The sequence below is a fragment of the Triticum urartu genome, chromosome 6A (genome assembly GCF_056163025.1).
Source record: "Triticum urartu cultivar PI428250 chromosome 6A, HENAU_Tu73, whole genome shotgun sequence".
Classification (NCBI taxonomy): Eukaryota; Viridiplantae; Streptophyta; class Magnoliopsida; order Poales; family Poaceae; genus Triticum; species Triticum urartu.
In genome coordinates this window covers 518,035,158-518,054,856 of record NC_141878.1, presented here as the reverse complement: position 1 = coordinate 518,054,856, position 19,699 = coordinate 518,035,158, and the positions used below count along the sequence as shown (strand labels likewise).

General features: G+C 43.7%; 1 non-coding gene across 1 annotated transcript; it reads left to right on the top strand.

Moving 5' to 3' along the window:
- Positions 1 to 19,247: 19,247 nt before the first annotated feature.
- TRNAW-CCA (transfer RNA tryptophan (anticodon CCA)) lies at positions 19,248 to 19,319 on the top strand. Its single transcript has one exon. It is a non-coding gene; the product is annotated as a tRNA-Trp (tRNA).
- Positions 19,320 to 19,699: the final 380 nt, after the last annotated feature.

Below are 19,699 nucleotides of genomic sequence, written 5' to 3'. Positions count from 1 at the left end.
GTTCAACTAACCCTCTCTTTAGTGAAAAGTTTGGAAAGCTAATGTCAGAGAAGTTTGAGATGTCTATGATGAGTGAACTCAAATTCTTTCTCGGTTTGCAAATCAAGCAAACTAAGGAAGGTACATTTGTCTCTCAAACAAAGTACACCAAGGACTTATTCAAGAAGTTCAATATGCAAGAATGCAAAGGTACGTCTACACCCATGCCTACTAGTGGACATAATGATTTAACCAAAGATGGTGAACCGGTTGATCAAAAGGTTTATCTCTCTATGCTTGGTTCATTTTTATACCTATGTGCTTCACGTCCCGATATTATGCTAAGTGTGTGCATGTGTGCACGATATCAAGCTGCTCCTAAAGAATGTCATCTTAAGGTTGTGAAAAGGATGGTGAGATATTTAATCCATACACCAAATTTTGGCATTTGGTATCCTAAGAGGTCTTCTTTTGATCTTGTTGGCTATTCCGACTCGGATTATGCCGGAGACAAGATTGATAGAAAGTCCACTTCGGGTACTTGTCAATTTCTTGGTAGATCTCTTGTGTCTTGGTCTTCCAAGAAACAAAACTCGGTATCCTTATCCACCGCCGAAGCGGAATACATTGCCGCTGGTTCATGTTGTGCTCAATTACTTTGGATGACCCAAACTCTTAAAGATTATGGGATTTATGTGAAACATGTTCCACTGCTTTGTGACAATGAAAGTGCTATCAAAATTGGTCATAATCCTGTACAACATTCTCGAACTAAGCATATTGAAGTTCGTCATCATTTCATTCGAGATCATGTTGCTAAGGGTGACATTAATCTTAAGCACGTTCGCACTGATAAGCAATTAGCAGATATATTTACTAAACCACTTGATGAGAAAGTGTTTTGCAGGTTGAGAGGAGAATTGAACATCATTGATGCTTTGAACTTGGAGTAGAAACTCCATTGGATACATGCAAGACATGAGCTTATGACTAATCCATGATATATCTCTTATGATAACTATCTTATGTCTTGGATATATTTGCACCTTGCATGTTGTCTAACCCATGTAGGTGCTTGGTTGAATCTAATTCCATGAGATTGCGACTCACTCACATCTTGAGCAATCTCTACATCACCAAGACTCTACACAATGGTGGTTGAAGACAAGGAAGCACAAAACCATTCAAACATATCCTTTGACAAATTCTATGTTGAGCTTCATGATTGTCATTTTTGGATACACAAGTGCTCTTCCTTGCAAGAACTAACCCATGTAGGTAGATGAACTCAAACTCCAAGTGGTGCTCCCAACTATTGATGAGCTACATCAACCTTGAGCACCCACACAAGTTCAACTACATGAGCAAGAACCACACCACCACCCAAGGTATGCTATTCCATCTTAGAGAAGCTTTACTCCAAGACATGAGTCAAAGCAACTTAACAAGATGAGAATACATCAAGATGCTTAAACGAAAAATGGTAACCCCATTTTGAGCTTAAATGATGGGTATGACCTACGATCAAGTGTCCTCACTTGACTCCTAAGTCAATATACTCTAACATAGGTGACTATGTCACCGCCCAATTCTAGATGAAGTTCTCTTGTGTTCTTTTCTGAGTTATTGCATTTGTCCCTTGCATATTTGTTTCTTTCTTTTTCAAACAAAAAAAACTTCATCTAGAAAATTTCACTCTTTTCTTTTTGATTTTTGTTCTGCATATTTCTGCATCAAATTCCTTCCAAATCTTTCAGCTAATTCATTGCAAATCTTTGTGAGATCTTACTTGACTAGTGAGCTGAGGTGACAAGTGTTTTTCTCTGTGATGAACTCGGTTTCACCGAATTGTCATTTTCGGTCCAACCGAATCCCTTCGGTACTACCGAAACATGCCACTCGGTGCCACCGATTTCGCAACAGGAAAAACAGTTTGCCACATATTCTATATTTCTTCTGATACAGCTCCACTCAATGAATCTTGTCCTCTACAAGCATCACAGTTTTATTCACTGCTTTGTGCTGAATCTCAAGGACCAAACCTATTCGACGGATTCCAGGAAAAACCTTCTTGGAAATTGATGTCAAAGGGGGAGAGAGAGATCACATCAAAGCTTATCATCAGGGAGAGAGAGATCACATCAAAAGCTTATCACCTACAAAGGAGAAAGTACTAAGGGGGAGAGAATACTCAAGGATCCCAGATGCTTGATGTTCAAAGGAGAGATGCCACATGTCTTTTTGGGGGAAAGACATGTTCATATGTACTCATTTGAATTAAGTTCTATTCATATCTTTCAGCTCTGACTTTCTGTTCCCTATCTTCTCCCAATATCCCATGTCAGATTCAGGGGGAGCAAGACACCTAAGGGAAAGAAATCAGTCAAATTCATTGCATATATTTATTCTTGGGGACATGTTGAATCCAATGTGGTACCTTGTACTCACTCTCTACATGTCATCCCAGTCTTGGTATTCTTGTGGTTTCTTTTGTTTGCTCTGGCTAGTGGATGTACCTGTGTTATCTAACTTTGTTTGTGCAGGTTCATTCCATCCTAAGCCAACTCAAGACCACAAGGTAAGTATATGCATCAAAATCATGAGTATGAGGAGTTCTTGCTTATGTACATACTGTTTGCAAGAAGGACTCATGAGCATGAAGGTATTTTCCTTGATAATCTTTTGCTCTGATGCATATGGCCAAGATACATGTAACACATTGCCTACTCTGTCATGGGTATGCTCTCGCATGCCTCTATATTTCATATTTACATGAGTGCATACATGTAGGGGGAGCCTATGCTTGTTACATGTCCTTCCAAAGCTTTACTTGCTGTTCTTTATATCTTTATCTAAAGCTTTGATGTATGTTGCCATCAATTACCAAAAAGGGGGAGATTGAAAGCACAAGTGCTCCCTAGGTGGTTTTGATAATTGATGACAACATATCTCTTGTTGGACTAACATTTCTATCTAGCATATTTCAGATAAGTTCAGCAATGGAGTGGCATGGACTAAAGGTTGTGGGAACTCCTTCAAGATGCTAATGACAAAGGATTGGCTCAAGCTCAAAAGCTCAAGACTCTTCATTTTATATTTTAGTGATCCAAGATCATATTGAGTCTTTAGGAAAAGCTAATACTATCAAGGAGGGATGAGGTGTTGCTTAATGAGCCTCTTGCTTCATGTGCTTAATGATATGCTCCAAAATCCTCAGCTACTTTCCCACTTCCACAAATGACCTAAACCCTAAGCCAAACTCGGTCATACCGATTCTTTCTATCCGGCGCCACCGAGTTTCACTTGTCATAAGCCACTGCCAAACCCTAGCAATTTGGTTCTACCGATAGGGATCTCGGTCTCACCGAGATGGGATTGCAAACTCTCTGTTACCTATTGCAATATTTTCGGTCCCACCGAAATATGCAATCGGTCCCACCGAGATTGCAATGTAAATTCAGTGTTTCCTTTTTGTAACTTTTCGGTCTCACCGAAAGAGCAAATCGGTCCCACCGAGTTTGCCTGACCAACTCTCTGGTTAGCTAATTACCAAAATCGGTCTCACCGAGTTTGTGTAATCGGTCTCACCGAGATTACGTTATGCCCAAACCCTAACCATATCGGTCCTACCGAGTTGCATGTCAGTCCCACCGAAAATCTCTAACGGTCACTAGGTTTACCTTTTCGGTCCGACCGAGTTTGTTGATTCGGTCCCACCGAGATTGGAAAACTGTGTGTAACGGTTGGATTTTGTGTGGAGGCTATATATACCCCTCCACCTCCTCTTCATTCGTAGAGAGAGCTATCAGACTAAGCCAACACTTCCAGCATCTTATTTCTGAGAGAGAACTACCTACTCATGTGTTGAGGCCAAGATATTCCATTCCTACCATATGAATCTTGATCTCTAGCCTTCCCAAGTTGCTTTCCACTCAAATCTTCTTTCCACCAGATCCAAATCCTATGAGAGAGAGTTGAGTGTTGGGGAGACTATCATTTGAAGCACAAGAGCAAGGAGTTCATTACCTACACACCATTTGTTACTTCTTGGAGAGTGGTGTCTCCTAGATTGGCTAGGTGTCACTTGGGAGCCTCCGACAAGATTGTGGAGTTGAACCAAGGAGTTTGTAAGGGCAAGGAGATCGCCTACTTCGTGAAGATCTACCGCTAGTGAGGCAAGTCCTTCGTGGGCGATGGCCATGGTGGGATAGACAAGGTTGCTTCTTCGTGGACCCTTTATGGGTGGTTGCTTCTTCGTGGACCCTTTGTGGGTGGAGCCCTCCGTGGACTCGCGCAACCGTTACCCTTCGTGGGTGGAGCCCTCCGTGGACTCGCGCAACCGTTACCCTTCGTGGGTTGAAGTCTCCATCAACGTGGATGTAGGATAGCACCACCTATCCGAACCACGGGAAAAACATCCGTGTCTCCAATTGCATTTGAATTCTCCAAACCCTTCCCCTTTACATTCTTGCAAGTTGCATGCTTTACATTCCGCTGCTCATATACTCTTTGCATGCTTGCTTGATATGTATTTTGTATGTTGAAATTGTGCCTAAACTCCACTTAAACCTAAAAAGCTTAAAAAAATTGCAACTTTAGCATTAAGTGTCTAATCACCCCCCTCTAGACACATCTACTTCTAGATCCTACAAAGTTGTCGAGGAATGCGGCTTCTAGATCTTCCCAACAGCTGATGGACTCGGCTGGAAAGCTGTTAAGCCAATGTCGCGCTGGTCCCTTGAGCTTTAGTGGGAGGTATTTGATGGCGTGTAAGTCATCACCGCGGGCCATGTGGACGTGGAGGAGGAAATCCTCGATCCATACTGCGGGGTCTGTTGTGCCGTCGTATGATTCAATATTTACAGGTTTGAAACCTTCTTGGATTTGATGATCCATTACTTCGTCTGCGAAGCATAAGGGGTGTGCGGCGCCTCTGTATTGGGATATATCGCGACGCAGCTCGGATGGGTCTTGCCCGCTATGTTCGGCCCGGCTGGATTTGCTTTTACTGTATCCGGCGTGACGTTTATCATCTCGTAGAGTGGCACGCCCTCGTGATCCGTAGATCGATCTTGCATGGTTTGCTTTGTCCTCCAATATGTCTCGCGGGTCTGGCGTATCTCCCCATACCTTTTTATTTGAATGGCGTCGGGGTGGGGGCTGAGTTTTTGGCTGGAATGCCTCTCTATCGCGGCCACGAGGTGGCCGATCAGCCGTATCATACGCTTCTTCCTCCAGTCGGGGTAGCAACCTGCACTTTGGGTAACTCTTGGAGGGGCGCTCGAGTTTATATTCCTCGGCCGCGAGGACTTCAGTCCATCTGTCAGCTAGCAGATCCTGATCAGCTTGAAGCTGCTGCTGCTTTTTCTTAAGGCTATTTGCCGTGGCTATAAGCCGGTGTTTGAGGCGCTCTTGTTCGACGGGATCCTCTGGCACAGTGAATTCGTCATCGCCGAGGCTTGCCTCGTCTTTGGAGGGGGGCATGTAATTATCATCCTCCTCTTCTCCATCTGCCGCTCTCTCAGGAGGGCTGGCTCCTCCATCCTCCTGCTCTAAATCTTGCTAGAGGGGATTGTTGTTGTCTTCGACACTATCCGGAGTATTATTATCTCCTGTGCCGGTATCACCACTTTTGCTTTGGCGTGACTTAGAGCGGCGCCGCTGACATCGGCGCTTGGGTTGCTTCTTGGAGGGGTCATCCTCCGCTATCTCATTGCCATTGCCTTCTTTGGGTGTATCCACCATGTATATATCGTATGATGAGGTGGCCGTCCAGTGCCCTGTGGGCGGTGGTTCCTCTTCGCCTCCCACATCGTCGTCCATACCGTCGATGTCTTCGGAGTCGAAGTCGAGCATGTTGGTTAAGTCATCGATAGTGGCTACTAAGTGGGTGGTGGGTGGGCCTCGAATTTCTTCGTCGTCCGCATCCCAGTCCTGCCAGTCATAGTTCGGCCAGGATCCTCCTGACAAGGAGAGGGACCTTAATGAGTTCAGTATGTCGCCAAAGGGTGAGTGCTGAAAAATATCCGCAGAGGTAAACTCCATGATCGGCGCCCAATCGGATTCGACAGGAACGGGCGCAGGCGGTTCGGAGTCCATGGCCGGAGAAGGATCCGGCAGTTTAATAGCACGGCTGTCGTGCAAGGTAAGGTTGATGTTTGGATCGATCGCCGCTGAGGGTAAGGCCTCCGTGGCGTGGTCTATCCACCCGTCCATGGATGGCGCAACTGGATCCGAATTGAGGGTCGGAGCGGCTGCCTGTGCGATCTCCTGGACACTGTCCGATGGTAGAGCTAAATCGTACTCATCCTGACCGCGTGACGCACAAGGCAGAGGCTTGAATCCGTCGAAGATCAAGTCTCCACGGATATCGGCCGTGTAGTTTAAGCTTCCAAACCTGACCTGGTGGCCAGGGGCGTAACTTTCAATCTGCTCCAGATGGCCAAGCGAATTGGCCCGCAGTGCAAAGCCGCCGAACACGAAGATCTGTCCGGGGAGAAAAGTCTCACCCTGGACTGCATCGCCATCGATGATAGTAGGAGCCATCAAGCCTAACGGCGACGACACAGAGGAACTCTCAATGAAAGCACCAATGTCGGTGTCAAAATCAGCGGATCTCGGGTAGGGGGTCCCGAACTGTGCGTCTAAGGCGGATGGTAACAGGAGGCAGGGGACACAATGTTTTACCCAGGTCCGGGCCCTCTTGATGGAGGTAAAACCCTACGTCCTTCTTGATTAATATTGATGATATGGGTAGTACAAGAGTAGATCTACCACGAGATCAGAGAGGCTAAAGCCTAGAAGCTAGCCTATGGTATGATTGTATGTTGTAGTTGTTGTTGTCCTATGGACTAAAACCCTCCGGTTTATATAGACACCGGAGAGGGTTAGGGTTACACAAGGTCAGTTACAAAGGAGGAGATATCCATATCCGTATTGCCTAGCTTGCCTTCCACGCCAAGTAGAGTCCCATCCGGACACGAGACGAAGTCTTCAATCTTGTATCCTCATAGTCGAACAGTCCGGCCAAAGGATATAATCCGGCTGTCCGGAGACCCCCTAATCCAGGACTCCCTCAAGTAGCTATGTGTTTAATATCTCTCTCTATATCGTGTTCTTGAGATGTCATGATCTTGATGTATCGCGGGGTTTGTTAGTATAGTCGGATCATATGGTATTTTCCCCTCTCTATCTTGTTGTGATGAATTGAGTTTTCCCTTTGAGATTTCGTTTTTATCGGATTGAATACTTTTATGAATTTGAGAGCACTTGATATATGTATTGCATATGAATACCCGTGGTGACAATGGGGTATTATATTGATTCACTTGCGATATGTTTTGGCACTCAACTCGCGGATTCCCGAGGTGACACTGGGGTAATCTATGCATAGGGGTTGATGCACATTCTCGTCTTTTGTTTCTCCAGTAGAAATCTTGGGGCACTCTTTGAGGTTCTTTGTGTTGGATTGAGTATTATGAATCTGAATTTGCTTTGATGTTATTTTAGTACGAACTCTTGATAGATCGATCGGAAAGAATAAATTGGTGTTATTTTAGTACAAACTCTTTATAGATCGATCGGAAAGAATAACTTGGTGTTATTTTAGTACGAACTCTTGCATAGATCGATCGCAAAGAATAGCTACAAACAATTTCTTCTTATATTCTCTGCTAGATAAGAACTTTGGAGTGATTCTTCATCGCACGTTGAGGGATGATTATATGATCCAATTATATTAGCACTGTTGAGAGATTGCACTAGCAAAAGTACGGACCCTAGGCCACATTTTCAAGCATTGCAATACTATTTGTGCTCCGTTTTATCAATTTCTACCTTGTTATTTTTTATTGATCTTATTACAAAAATCAATATCTTCTTCCCATATTACACTTGTATCACCATCTCTTCGCCGAACTAGTGTTGGGGATCGTTGCAGAAATTAAAAAATTTCTACGCATCACCAAGATCAATCTATGGAGAGACTAGCAACGAGAGAAAGCGAGTGCATCTTCATACCCTTGAAGATCGTGATGCGGAAGCGTTACAAGAACGCGGATGAAGGAGTCGTACTCGTAGCGATTCAGATCGCGGTTGATTCCGATCCAAGCACCGAACAACGGCGCCTCCGCGTTCAACACACGTACAGCCCGGGGACGTCTCCTCCTTCTTGATCCAGCAAGAGGAGAGGAGAAGTTGAGGGAGAACTCCTGCAGCACGACGGCGTGGTGGTGGAGTTTGTGGTATTCATGCAGGGCTTCGCCAAGCTCTACGAAGGAGAAGGAAGAATTTGAGGAGGGAGGGGCTGCGCCAGGGAAAGGGGTGCGGCTGCCCTCTCTCTCACTCACTATATATAGGGGGAAGGGGGTGGAGGAGGCGCCCTAGGGTTCCCTAGGGGAGGGGCGGCGGCCACAGGGAAAACCCTAGATGGGTTTGGGCGCCCCCACCCCTAGGAAACTTGCCCCCCAAGCCGGGAGGGGTGGATGCCCTAGGGGAGGCGCCCCCACCTCTTCAAGTTATGTGAGATGGGGTGGGAGGAGCGCACAGCCCCTTAGTGGGCTGGTGTGCCCCTTCCCCTTGGCCCATAAGGCCCCCAAACGCTTGCCGGGGCCTCCGAAACCACTTTCGGACACGCTGGTCGTCACCCGGTACCCCCAGAACAATTTCGGACTCCAATACCCTTCGTGCAATATATCGATCTTCACCTCCGGACCATTCTGAAACTCCTCGTCACGTCCGGGATCTCATCCGGACTCCGAACAACCTTCGGTAACCACATACTATTTCCCATAACAACTCTAGCGTCACCGAACCTTAAGTGTGTAGACCCTACGGGTTCGGGAACCATGCAGACATGACCGAGACATCTCTCCAACCAATAACCAATAGCGGGATCTGGATACCCATATTGGCTCCCACATGTTCCACGATGATCTCATTGGATGAACCATGATGTCGGGGATTCAATCAATCCCGTATACAATTCCCTTTTGTCTATCGGTATGTTACTTGCCCGAGATTCGATCGTCGGTATCCCCATACCTCGTTCAATCTCGTTACCGGCAAGTCTCTTTACTCGTTCCGTAACGCGTGATCCTGTGGCTAACTCATTAGTCACATTGAGCTCATTATGATGATGCATTACCGAGTGGGCCCAGAGATACCTCTCCGTCACACAGAGTGACAAATCCCAGTCTCGATTCGTGCCAACTCAAAAGACACTTTCGGAGATACCCGTAGTGTGCCTTTATAGCCACCCAGTTACGTTGTGACGTTTGGCACACCCAAAGTATTCCTACGGTATCCGGGAGTTCCACAATCTCATGGTCTAAGGAAATGATACTTGACATTAGAAAAGCTTTAGCAGACGAACTATACGATCTTGTGCTATGCTTAGGATTGGGCCTTGTCCATCACATCATTCTCCTAATGATGTGATCCCGTTATCAACGACATCCAATATCCATGGTCAGGAAACCATAACCATCTATTGATCAACGAGCTAGTCAACTAGAGGCTTACTAGGGACATGTTGTGGTCTATGTATTCACACATGTATTACGGTTTCCAGTTAATACAATTATAGCATGAACAATAGACAATTATCATGAACAAGGAAATACAATTATAACCATTTTATTATTGCCTCTAGGGCATATTTCCAATAGTCTCCCACTTGCAATAGAGTCAATAATCTAGTTCACAACACTATGTGATTGTAATGAATCCAACACCCATGGGGTTTGTTCATATCTCACTTGCGAAAGAGGTTTATTAGTCAATGGGTCTGAACCTTTCAGATCCATGTGTGCTTTACAAATCTCTATGTCATCTTGTAGATGCAGCTACCACGCGCTACTTGGAGCTATTCCAAATAACTATTCTACTATACGAATCCGGTTTACTACTCAGAGTCATCTGGATTAGTGTCAAAGTTTGCATCAACGTAACCCTTTACGACGAACTCTTTTACCACCTCCATAATCGAGAAAATTCCTTAGTCCACTAGTTATTAAGGATAAGTTCAACCGCTGTCATGTGATACATTCCTGGATCACTCTTGTACCCCTTGACTGACTCATGGCAAGGCACACTTCAGGTGCGGTAGACAGCATAGCATACTGTAGAGCCTACGTCTAAAGCATAGGGGACGACCTTCGTCCTTTCTCTCTCTTCTGCCGTGGTCAGGTCTTGAGTCTTACTCAATACTATTTTGAACTCCTTCAAAATCTTGTCACGGTATGTATTCATTTGAAAGTACTATTAAGCGTTTTTTGATCTATCCTTATAGATCTTGATGCTCAATGTTCAAGTAGCTTAATCCAGGTTTTCCATGGAAAAACACTTTTCAAATAACCCTGTATGCTTTCCAGAAATTCTACATCATTTTTGATCAATAATATGTTAACAACATATACTCATCAAAAATTCTATAGTGCTCCCACTCACTTCTTTGGAAATACAAGTTTCTCATAAACTTTGTATAAACCCAAAATCTTTGATAATCTCATCAAAGCGTACATTCCAACTCTGAGATGCTTAGTCCAGTCCTTAGAAGGATTGCTGGAGCTTTGCATACTTGTTAGCATCTTTCAGGATTGACAAAACCTTCTGGTTGTATCACATACAACCTTTCCTCAAGAAAATCGTCGAGGAAACAATGTTTTGACATCCTATCTGCAAGATTTCATAAATAATGCAGTAACTACTAACATAATTCCAACAAACTCTTAGCATCGCTACGAGTGAGAAAGTCTCATCGTAGTCAACTCCTTGAACTTGTCGGAAAACATCTTAACGACAAGTCGAACTTTCTTAATGATGACACTTACCATCATTGTCCATCTTCCTTTTAAAATCCATCTGCACCCAACAGCCTTACGGCCATCAAGTAGTTCTTCCAAAGTCTATATTTTGTTTTTATACATGGATCCTCTCTCAGATTTTATGGCCTCGAGCCATTCGTCGGAATCCGGTCCCACCATCGCTTCTCCATAGCTCGTAGGTTCATTTTTGTCTAGCAACATGACTTCCAGGACAGGATTATGTACCACTCTGAAGTAGTACGCATCCTTATCGACCTATGAGGTTTGGTAGTGACTTGATCCGAAGTTTCATGATCACTATCATAAGCTTCCACTTCAATTGGTGTAGGTGCCATAGGAACAACTTCCTGTGCCCTGCTACACACTAGTTGAAGTGACGGTTCAATAACCTCATCAAGTCTCCATTATCCTCCCACCCAATTCTTTCGAGAGAAACTTTTCCTCGAGAAAGGACTCGTTTCTAGAAACAATCACTTTTGCTTCCGGATCCGAAATAGGAGGTATGCCCAACTGTTTTGGGTGTCCTATGAAGATGCATTTATCCGCTTTGGGTTCGAGCTTATCAGGCTAAACCCTTTTCACATAAGCGTCGCAGCCCCAAACTTTTAAGAAATGACAGCTTAGGTTTCTCTAAACCATAGTTCATACGGTGTCATCTCAACGGAATTACATGGTGCCCTATTTAAAGTGAATGCGGTTGTCTCTAATGCCTAACCCATAAACGATAGTGGTAATTCGATAAGAGACATCATGGTTTGCACCACATCCAATAGGGTGCAGCTATGATGTTCGGACACACCATCACACTATGGTGTTCCAGGTGGCATTAGTTGTGAAACAATTTCCACAATGTCTTAGTTGTGTACCAAACACGTAACTCAGATATTCATCTCTATGATCATATCATAGAAATTTTATCCTCTTGTCACGACGATCTTCAACTTCACTCTGAAATTACTTGAACCTTTCAATAATTCAGACTTGTGTTTCATCAAGTAAATATACTTAGAATCTACTCAAATCATCTGTGAAGTAAGAGCATAACGATATTCACTGCGTGCCTCAGCACTCATTGGATTGCACACATCAAATGTATTACTTCCAACAAGTTGCTCTCTTGTTTCATCTCACTGAAAACGAGGCCTTTCAGTCATCTTGCCCATGTGGAATGATTTGCATGTCTCAAGTGATTCAAAATCAAGTGAGTCCAAACGATCCATCTGCATGGAGTTTCTTCATGCGTATAAACCAATAGACATGGTTTGCATGTCTCAAACTTTTCAAAAACGAGTGAGTCTAAAGATCCATCAACATGGAGCTTCTTCATGCGTTTTATACCAACATGACTCAAATGGCAGTGCCACAAGTATGTGGTACTATCATTACTATCTTATATCTTTTGGCATGAACATGTGTATCACTACGATCGAGATTCAATGAACCATTCATTTTAGGTGAAAGACCATTGAAGGTATTATTCAAATAAACAGAGTAACCATTATTCTCCTTAAATGAATAACCGTATTGCAATAAACATAATCCAATCATGTCTATGCTCAACTCAAACACCAAATAACAATTATTTAGGTTTAACACCAATCTCGATGGTAGAGGGAGCATGCGATGCTTGATCACATCAACCTTGGAAACACTTCCAACACATATCGTCATCCGACCTTCAACTAGTCTCCGTTTATTCCGTAGCTTTTTATTTCGAGTTACTACCACTTAGCAACCGAACCGGTATTTAATACCCTAGTGCTACTAGGAGTACTAGTAAAGTACACATTATAATGTATATCCAATATACTTCTGTCGGCCTTTCCATCCTTCTCATCTACCAAGTATCTAGGGTAGTTCTGCTTCAGTGACCATTCCCCTCATTTCAGAAGCACTTAGTCTCGGGTTTGGGTTCAACCTTGGGTTTCTTCACTAGAGCAGCAACTAATTTGTCGTTTCATAAAGTATCCCTTTCTTTCCCTTGCCCTTCTTGAAACTAGTGGTTTTACTAACCATCAACAATTGATGCTCCTATTTGATTTCTACTTTTGCGGTGTCGCGAATAGCTCAAGGATCATCATATCTATCCCTGATATGTTAAAGTTCATCACGAAGCTCTAGTAGCTTGGTGGTAGTGACTTTGGAGAACCATCACTATCTCATCTGGAAGATTAACTCCCACTCGATTCAAGTGATTGTAGTACTCATACAATATGAGCACATGCTCAACGATTGAGCTTTTCTCCTTAGTTTGCAGGCTTAAGAAACTTGTCAGAGGTCTCATACCTCTTGACGTGGGCACTAGCCTGAAATCCCAATTTCAGTCCTTGGAACATCTCATATGTTCTGCGATGTTTCAAAAATGTCTTTGGTGCCTCAATTCTAAACCATTTAGCATTACGCACTGAACTATCATGTAGTCATCAAAACGTGTATGTTAGATGTTTGCAACATCCACAACCGACGCTCGAGGTTCAACACACTGAGTGGTGCATTAAGGACATAATCCTTCCGCGCAGCAATGAGGACAATCCTCAGTTTACGGACCCAGTCCGCATAATTGCTACTGTCAACTCTCAACTAAATTTCTCTAGGAACAAAACTAAAACAGTAGAACCAAAGCGTGAGCTACAACATAATTTGCAAAGACCTTTTGACTATGTTCATGATAATTAAGTTCATCTAATCAAATTATTTAATGAACTCCCACTCAGATAGACATCCCTCTAGTCATCTAAGTGATACATGATCCGAGTCAACTAGGCCATGTCTGATCATCACGTGAGACGGACTAGTCATCATCGGTGAACATCTTCATGTTGATTGTATCCACTATACGACTCATGTTTGACCTTTCGGTCTCCTGTGTTCCGAGGCCATGTCTGTACATGCTAGGCTCGTCAAGTCAACCTAAGTGTTTTGCATGTGTAAATCTGGCTTACACCCGTTGTATGCGAACGTTAGAATCTATCACACCCGATCATCACGTGGTGCTTCGAAACAACGAACTTTCGCAATGGTGCACAGTTAGGGGGAACACTTTCTTGAAATTTTATGAGGGATCATCTTATTTATGCTACCGTCGTTCTAAGCAAATAAGATGTAAAAACATGATAAACATCACATGCAATCAAATAGTGACATGATATGGCCAATATCATTTTTCTCCTTTTGATCTCCATCTTCGGGGCACCATGATCATCATCATCACCGGCATGACACCATGATCTTCATCATCATGTCTTCATGAAGTTGTCTCGCCAACTATTACTTCTACTACTATGGCTAACGGTTAGCAATAAAGTAAAGTAATTACATGGCGTTTTCATTGACACGCAGGTCATATAACAAATTAAGACAACTCCTATGGCTCCTGCCGGTTGTCATACTCATCGACATGCAAGTCGTGATTCCTATTACAAGAACATGATCAATCTCATACATCACATATATCATTCATCATATCCTTTTGGCCATATCACATCACACGACATATGCTGCAAGAAGAAGTTAGACGTCCTCTAATTGTTGTTGCGAGTTTTTACGTGGCTGCTATAGGTTTCTAGCAAGAACGTTTCTTACCTACGCCAAAACCACAACATGATATGCCAATTTCTATTTACCCTTCATAAGGACCCTTTTCATCGAATCCGATCCGACTAAAGTGGGAGAGACAGACACCTGCTAGCCACCTTATGCAACTAGTGCATGTCAGTCGGTGGAACCTGTCTCACATAAGCGTACGTGTAAGGTCGGTCCGGGCCGCTTCATCCCACGATGCCGCCGAATCAAGATAAGACTAGTAACGGCAATTAAATTGAAAAAATCGTCGCCCACAACAACTTGTGTTCTACTCGTGCATAGAAACTACGCATAGACCTAGCTCATGATGCCACTATTGGGGATCGTTGCAGAAATTAAAAAAATTCTACGCATCACCAAGATCAATCTATGGAGAGACTAGCAATGAGAGAGAGGGAGTGCATCTTCATACCCTTGAAGATCGCGATGTGGAAGCGTTACAAGAACGCGGATGAAGGAGTCGTACTCGTAGCGATTCAGATCGCGGTTGATTCCGATCTAAGCACCGAACAACGGTGCCTCTGCGTTCAACACACATACAACCCGGGGACGTCTCCTCCTTCTTGATCCAGCAAGAGGAGAGGAGAAGTTGAGGGAGAACTCTGGCAGCACGACGGCGTGGTGGTGGAGTTTGTGGTATTCCCGCAGGGCTTCGCCAAGCTCTACGGAGGAGAAGGAAGAGTTGGAGGAGGGAGGGGCTGCGCCAGGGAAAGGGGTGCAGCTGCCCTCTCTCTCCCTCACTATATATAGGGGGAAGGGGGGTGGAGGAGGGGCGGCGGCCACACCCCACCCCTAGGAAACTTGCCCCCCAAGCCGGGAGGGGTGGATGCCCTAGGGGAGGCGCCCCCACCTCTTCAAGTTATGTGAGATGGGGTGGGAGGAGAGCACAGCCCCTTAGTGGGCTGGTGTGCCCCTTCCCCTTGGCCCATAAGGCCCCCAAACGCTTGCCGGGGCCTCCGAAACCACTTTCGGACACGCTGGTCGTCACCCGGTACCCCCCCGAACAATTTCGGACTCCAATACCCTTCGTGCAATATATCGATCTTCACCTCCGGACCATTCTGGAACTCCTCGTCACGTCCGGGATCTCATCCGGACTCCGAACAACCTTCGGTAACCACATACTATTTCCCATAACAACTCTAGCGTCACCGAACCTTAAGTGTGTAGACCCTACGGGTTCGGGAACCATGCAGACATGACCGAGACATCTCTCCGGCCAATAACCAATAGCGGGATCTGGATACCCATATTGGCTCCCACATGTTCCACGATGATCTCATTGGATGAACCACAATGTCGGGGATTCAATCAATCCCGTATACAATTCCCTTTTGTCTATCGGTATGTTACTTGCCCGAGATTCGATCGTCGGTATCCCCATACCTCGTTCAATCTCGTTACCGGCAAGTCTCTTTACTCGTTCCGTAACGCATGATCCTGTGGCTAACTCATTAGTCACATTGAGCTCATTATGATGATGCATTACCGAGTGGGCCCAGAGATACCTCTCCGTCACACAGAGTGACAAATCCCAGTCTCGATTCGTGCCAACTCAAAAGACACTTTCGGAGATACCCGTAGTGTGCCTTTATAGCCACCCAGTTACGTTGTGACGTTTGGCACACCCAAAGTATTCCTACGGTATCCGGGAGTTCCACAATCTCATGGTCTAAGGAAATGATACTTGACATTAGAAAAGCTTTAGCAGACGAACTATACGATCTTGTGCTATGCTTAGGATTGGGTCTTGTCCATCACATCATTCTCCTAATGATGTGATCCCGTTATCAACGACATCCAATGTCCATGGTCAGGAAACCATAATCATCTATTGATCAACGAGCTAGTCAACTAGAGGCTTACTAGGGACATGTTGTGGTCTATGTATTCACACATGTATTACGGTTTCCAGTTAATACAATTATAGCATGAACAACAGACAATTATCATGAACAAGGAAATACAATAATAACCATTTTATTATTGCCTCTAGGGCATATTTCTAACAACTAGTGCACCTATACAAATTAACATTGTATTTGGTGTGTTGGGGACACAAGAGACTTTTTATTATTTGGTTGCAGCGTTGTTTGAGAGAGACCATCTTCATCCTACACCTCCCACGGATTGATAAACCTTAGGTCATCCACTTGAGGGAAAATTGCTACTGTCCTACAAAACTCTGCGCTTGGAGGCCCAACACGTGTCTACAAGAATAAAGTTGCGTAGTAGACATCAGGGTCTTCTAACAATATGCTCCAAAATACTCAGCTATGGCGAGTTTTCTCATCCATATTCAAGCGATGACATGCATTGCTATGCCCCCCTGCCGATCAAGTTGTGTTTAGACGTGTATACCATGTTGCATTGCTTCAACCAACAACTAAGATCACGCTGCATTATGTATTTCCATTCCGTTGATTTGCACTCGGAAAGATGACAACCATCATTTGTTTAATTGTTTTGTTGCTTCTGTTCTGCTAAAATTACACAGATCTACTCCTGCACTTTGTTACCCTACTGCATTTTGAAATTTGTATTGTATTTTCCTCCATTTCTTAACCATTGCCACCCCTTCAAAAGTTGAAAGGGGTTCTATAAATTGTAATCATGCACTGAGATAGTTTTGTAACTTCTGTTGACAGGTTTATGTCATCATTAGAAGCACGACATGTTTTATTTTATTGTTCTCTGGTATATTTTCATTAATTAAATATGCACAAAGTACACATAAATGGAAGAGAAACTCCATCAACCAATGCCAGTTCTAGGTAACACAATGTAGCAAATATTAAAAGCTGGAAGTTATAGATATGCCTTTATCCAGTCCTGGAAAACTTGAAGAAACTTGTGAATAATTTTGTGTTCCCATAAGATCAAATTTTTCTTTAACATAAGCTTCCAAGAGAATGGTTGGGTTGCCATTTTTGAAGATTTTATTCTTCCTTCGCATCCAGATGTTCTAGCAACCAATAACAATAATGTTGAAAGCAATTCCATTGGGAAATTCGAAGAGAGCCAAGTTGAACTGTTGAAAAACATATGTATCCCTCTTCATATTGGGAATTAAAGTGTCCCGGCATTGCAATGCAAAGGAGCAGTCTCAGAATAGATGCAAATTGGTTTCTAGTACCTGATCATTGCAAGAACACAGTGGTAGGAGGGTAGGTGGGAGGACTTCCTCTGTAGCAAATATTTAGTGACAATTATGTCATGAAGGAGTAACCAGGAGAAAACTTTGTATCTGAGAATTACTGCTGAATTCTAGACTTTTGTAAAAAGGGGATGAGCAGCCACTCCTTGTTTCAAAACTTTATAGAGTCTTGTGGAGGAGAAAGTAGTACAGTTACAATTGTAAATCCATTTATCATTGGTTGGTTAAAGTTGGGTTTGAGTCAAGATCATGTTAACCTATAGGAATTGATCAAAAGCTTGGATTGAGAGTGGTATATGGAAGAGGTCTTTAGTTGGTCCAGTAACAACAACCTGATGGACAGATGCTAGATTATCCACAGCAAAGGAGAACAGTTCAGGGAATTTTTCTTTCAGGGGAGCATTGTTCCGTTTGTCACGCCAGAAGATAGCCGAGGAACCATCTCCAATGTTGCAAGAGGCAATGTTTTCGGGTAGCATCTTGAGAATAGCTCTCCACTCAGAGAATTCCACGGGTCTACAAGAGGTAATGTTGCAAGAAGTATGGCATTTGGCTTCTCATTGATGTTTAAGCCCACTATATAACAAGATGTTGGTTCCTTGAGCACATGCCATGCCTGCATAGGATATGCATAACATGCCCAGGTGGAGTGGGATTAGCATGATATGGAGCTTAACTGATGAAAATTAACACTAAGGATCCATGGCTCAATGGTAGCGCGTCTGACTTCAGATCATAAGGTTGCATGTTTGATTCATGTCGGGTTCAATACCCTCGATCCATGCAAATTAATTCAATTTTTTTCTTCAAAGAACTAAGAGAAGCAAAGTCTCCGGTTCTCAAGTTGGACAAAGGTCATAGAAATAAATACCAATAATGCCAAATAAGTACACCATGAAAATGTATTCATGATGAATCTATTGGTTTTGGTTTTATGTTATAGATTTTGATATTTTCTTTTATAAACTTGATCAAAGTTTGACTTGGGAACTTTTTTTTAGAGCACTTCTTTAGAAGTGAGATAAATTTAGTCCACATCAACACCGATGTCACTCTCACTCGCTTGAGAACTATCCATTTAACCTGTGATGTGATGTTTTTTAATTCTTTTGTTGTAATTCCTGTCACAGGGATTTGCAGACACTCGGTAAGAGTGTTCTAAAATACTCAACCACATCAAAGTTTGCTCCACCATGTTCAGCCGGCGAAATTAACATGTATAGCGATGTTGAAACTTTGCAAGCACTCAAAACATGTGACAATGTTGACTAAAAAATGATAATGTTTTGAATTTTTCACTGTTCACCCGAGCTCACGTTGCTATCGGCAGGCAAGCAATCAAGATCATTATCATTTCGGCGTGTCTGTGACTTGTTCAATTTGTTCAGCCGCTTCCGTTGCACTGGAAATCGCGCCGTTATGCGTCTTTGTCGCGCCATGCTGCCTGATCTTCGGGGCTCTGAAACCTGATCCCGGGTCTACGTTGTGTTGTCCTGCGCAGCTTAACCTGCTGAGCCATGGCCACGCCCTTCTGAAGGGCTGTAAATTGCAATGGTGCACTGAGCCGGAGCAGTTCTGTAACAAAGACGCTGGGTCCTGAATCCTGATCAGGGGCGAGGCAGCCACGCACGTGCTGCATAAGACGTCCTAGCAAGTGTAATTAAGATAGTAGATTAATATTTATTAGAGCACATTAGCACACCGGATCCGTGGCGCAATGGTAGCGCGTCTGACTCCAGATCAGAAGGTTGCGTGTTCGATTCACGTCGGGTTCAATATCCCCCGTTCCTAATCCCGTTCCTTTTTTTTATTTTGGCCCTCCTTTTCCTCTTATTAATTTCCTGGCCTACCATGCAAGTTTAGCTGTGGAACTGTCATCATCCACGGGTTCCTTATCTGCATATAAGTGGCGCTGCTCATTTCCAGTTCACCCCCTCTTTGTCATTTTCTTCTCTTGGACAAAATACCATTTCTAAGCATTAACCATAAGAAATTTTTGATCTTCGGTGGGATATTAAGCTTCCATATGTGTCAATAAGGCACCATGGCTGTTGATATAGAATGTGGCATTGCTATCGAGGGGCACTCTTAAGATTGTGTTGCATTTTGTATGCTACGTTATACTACTTGGTGCTCCTACTAATACACAGTTCTG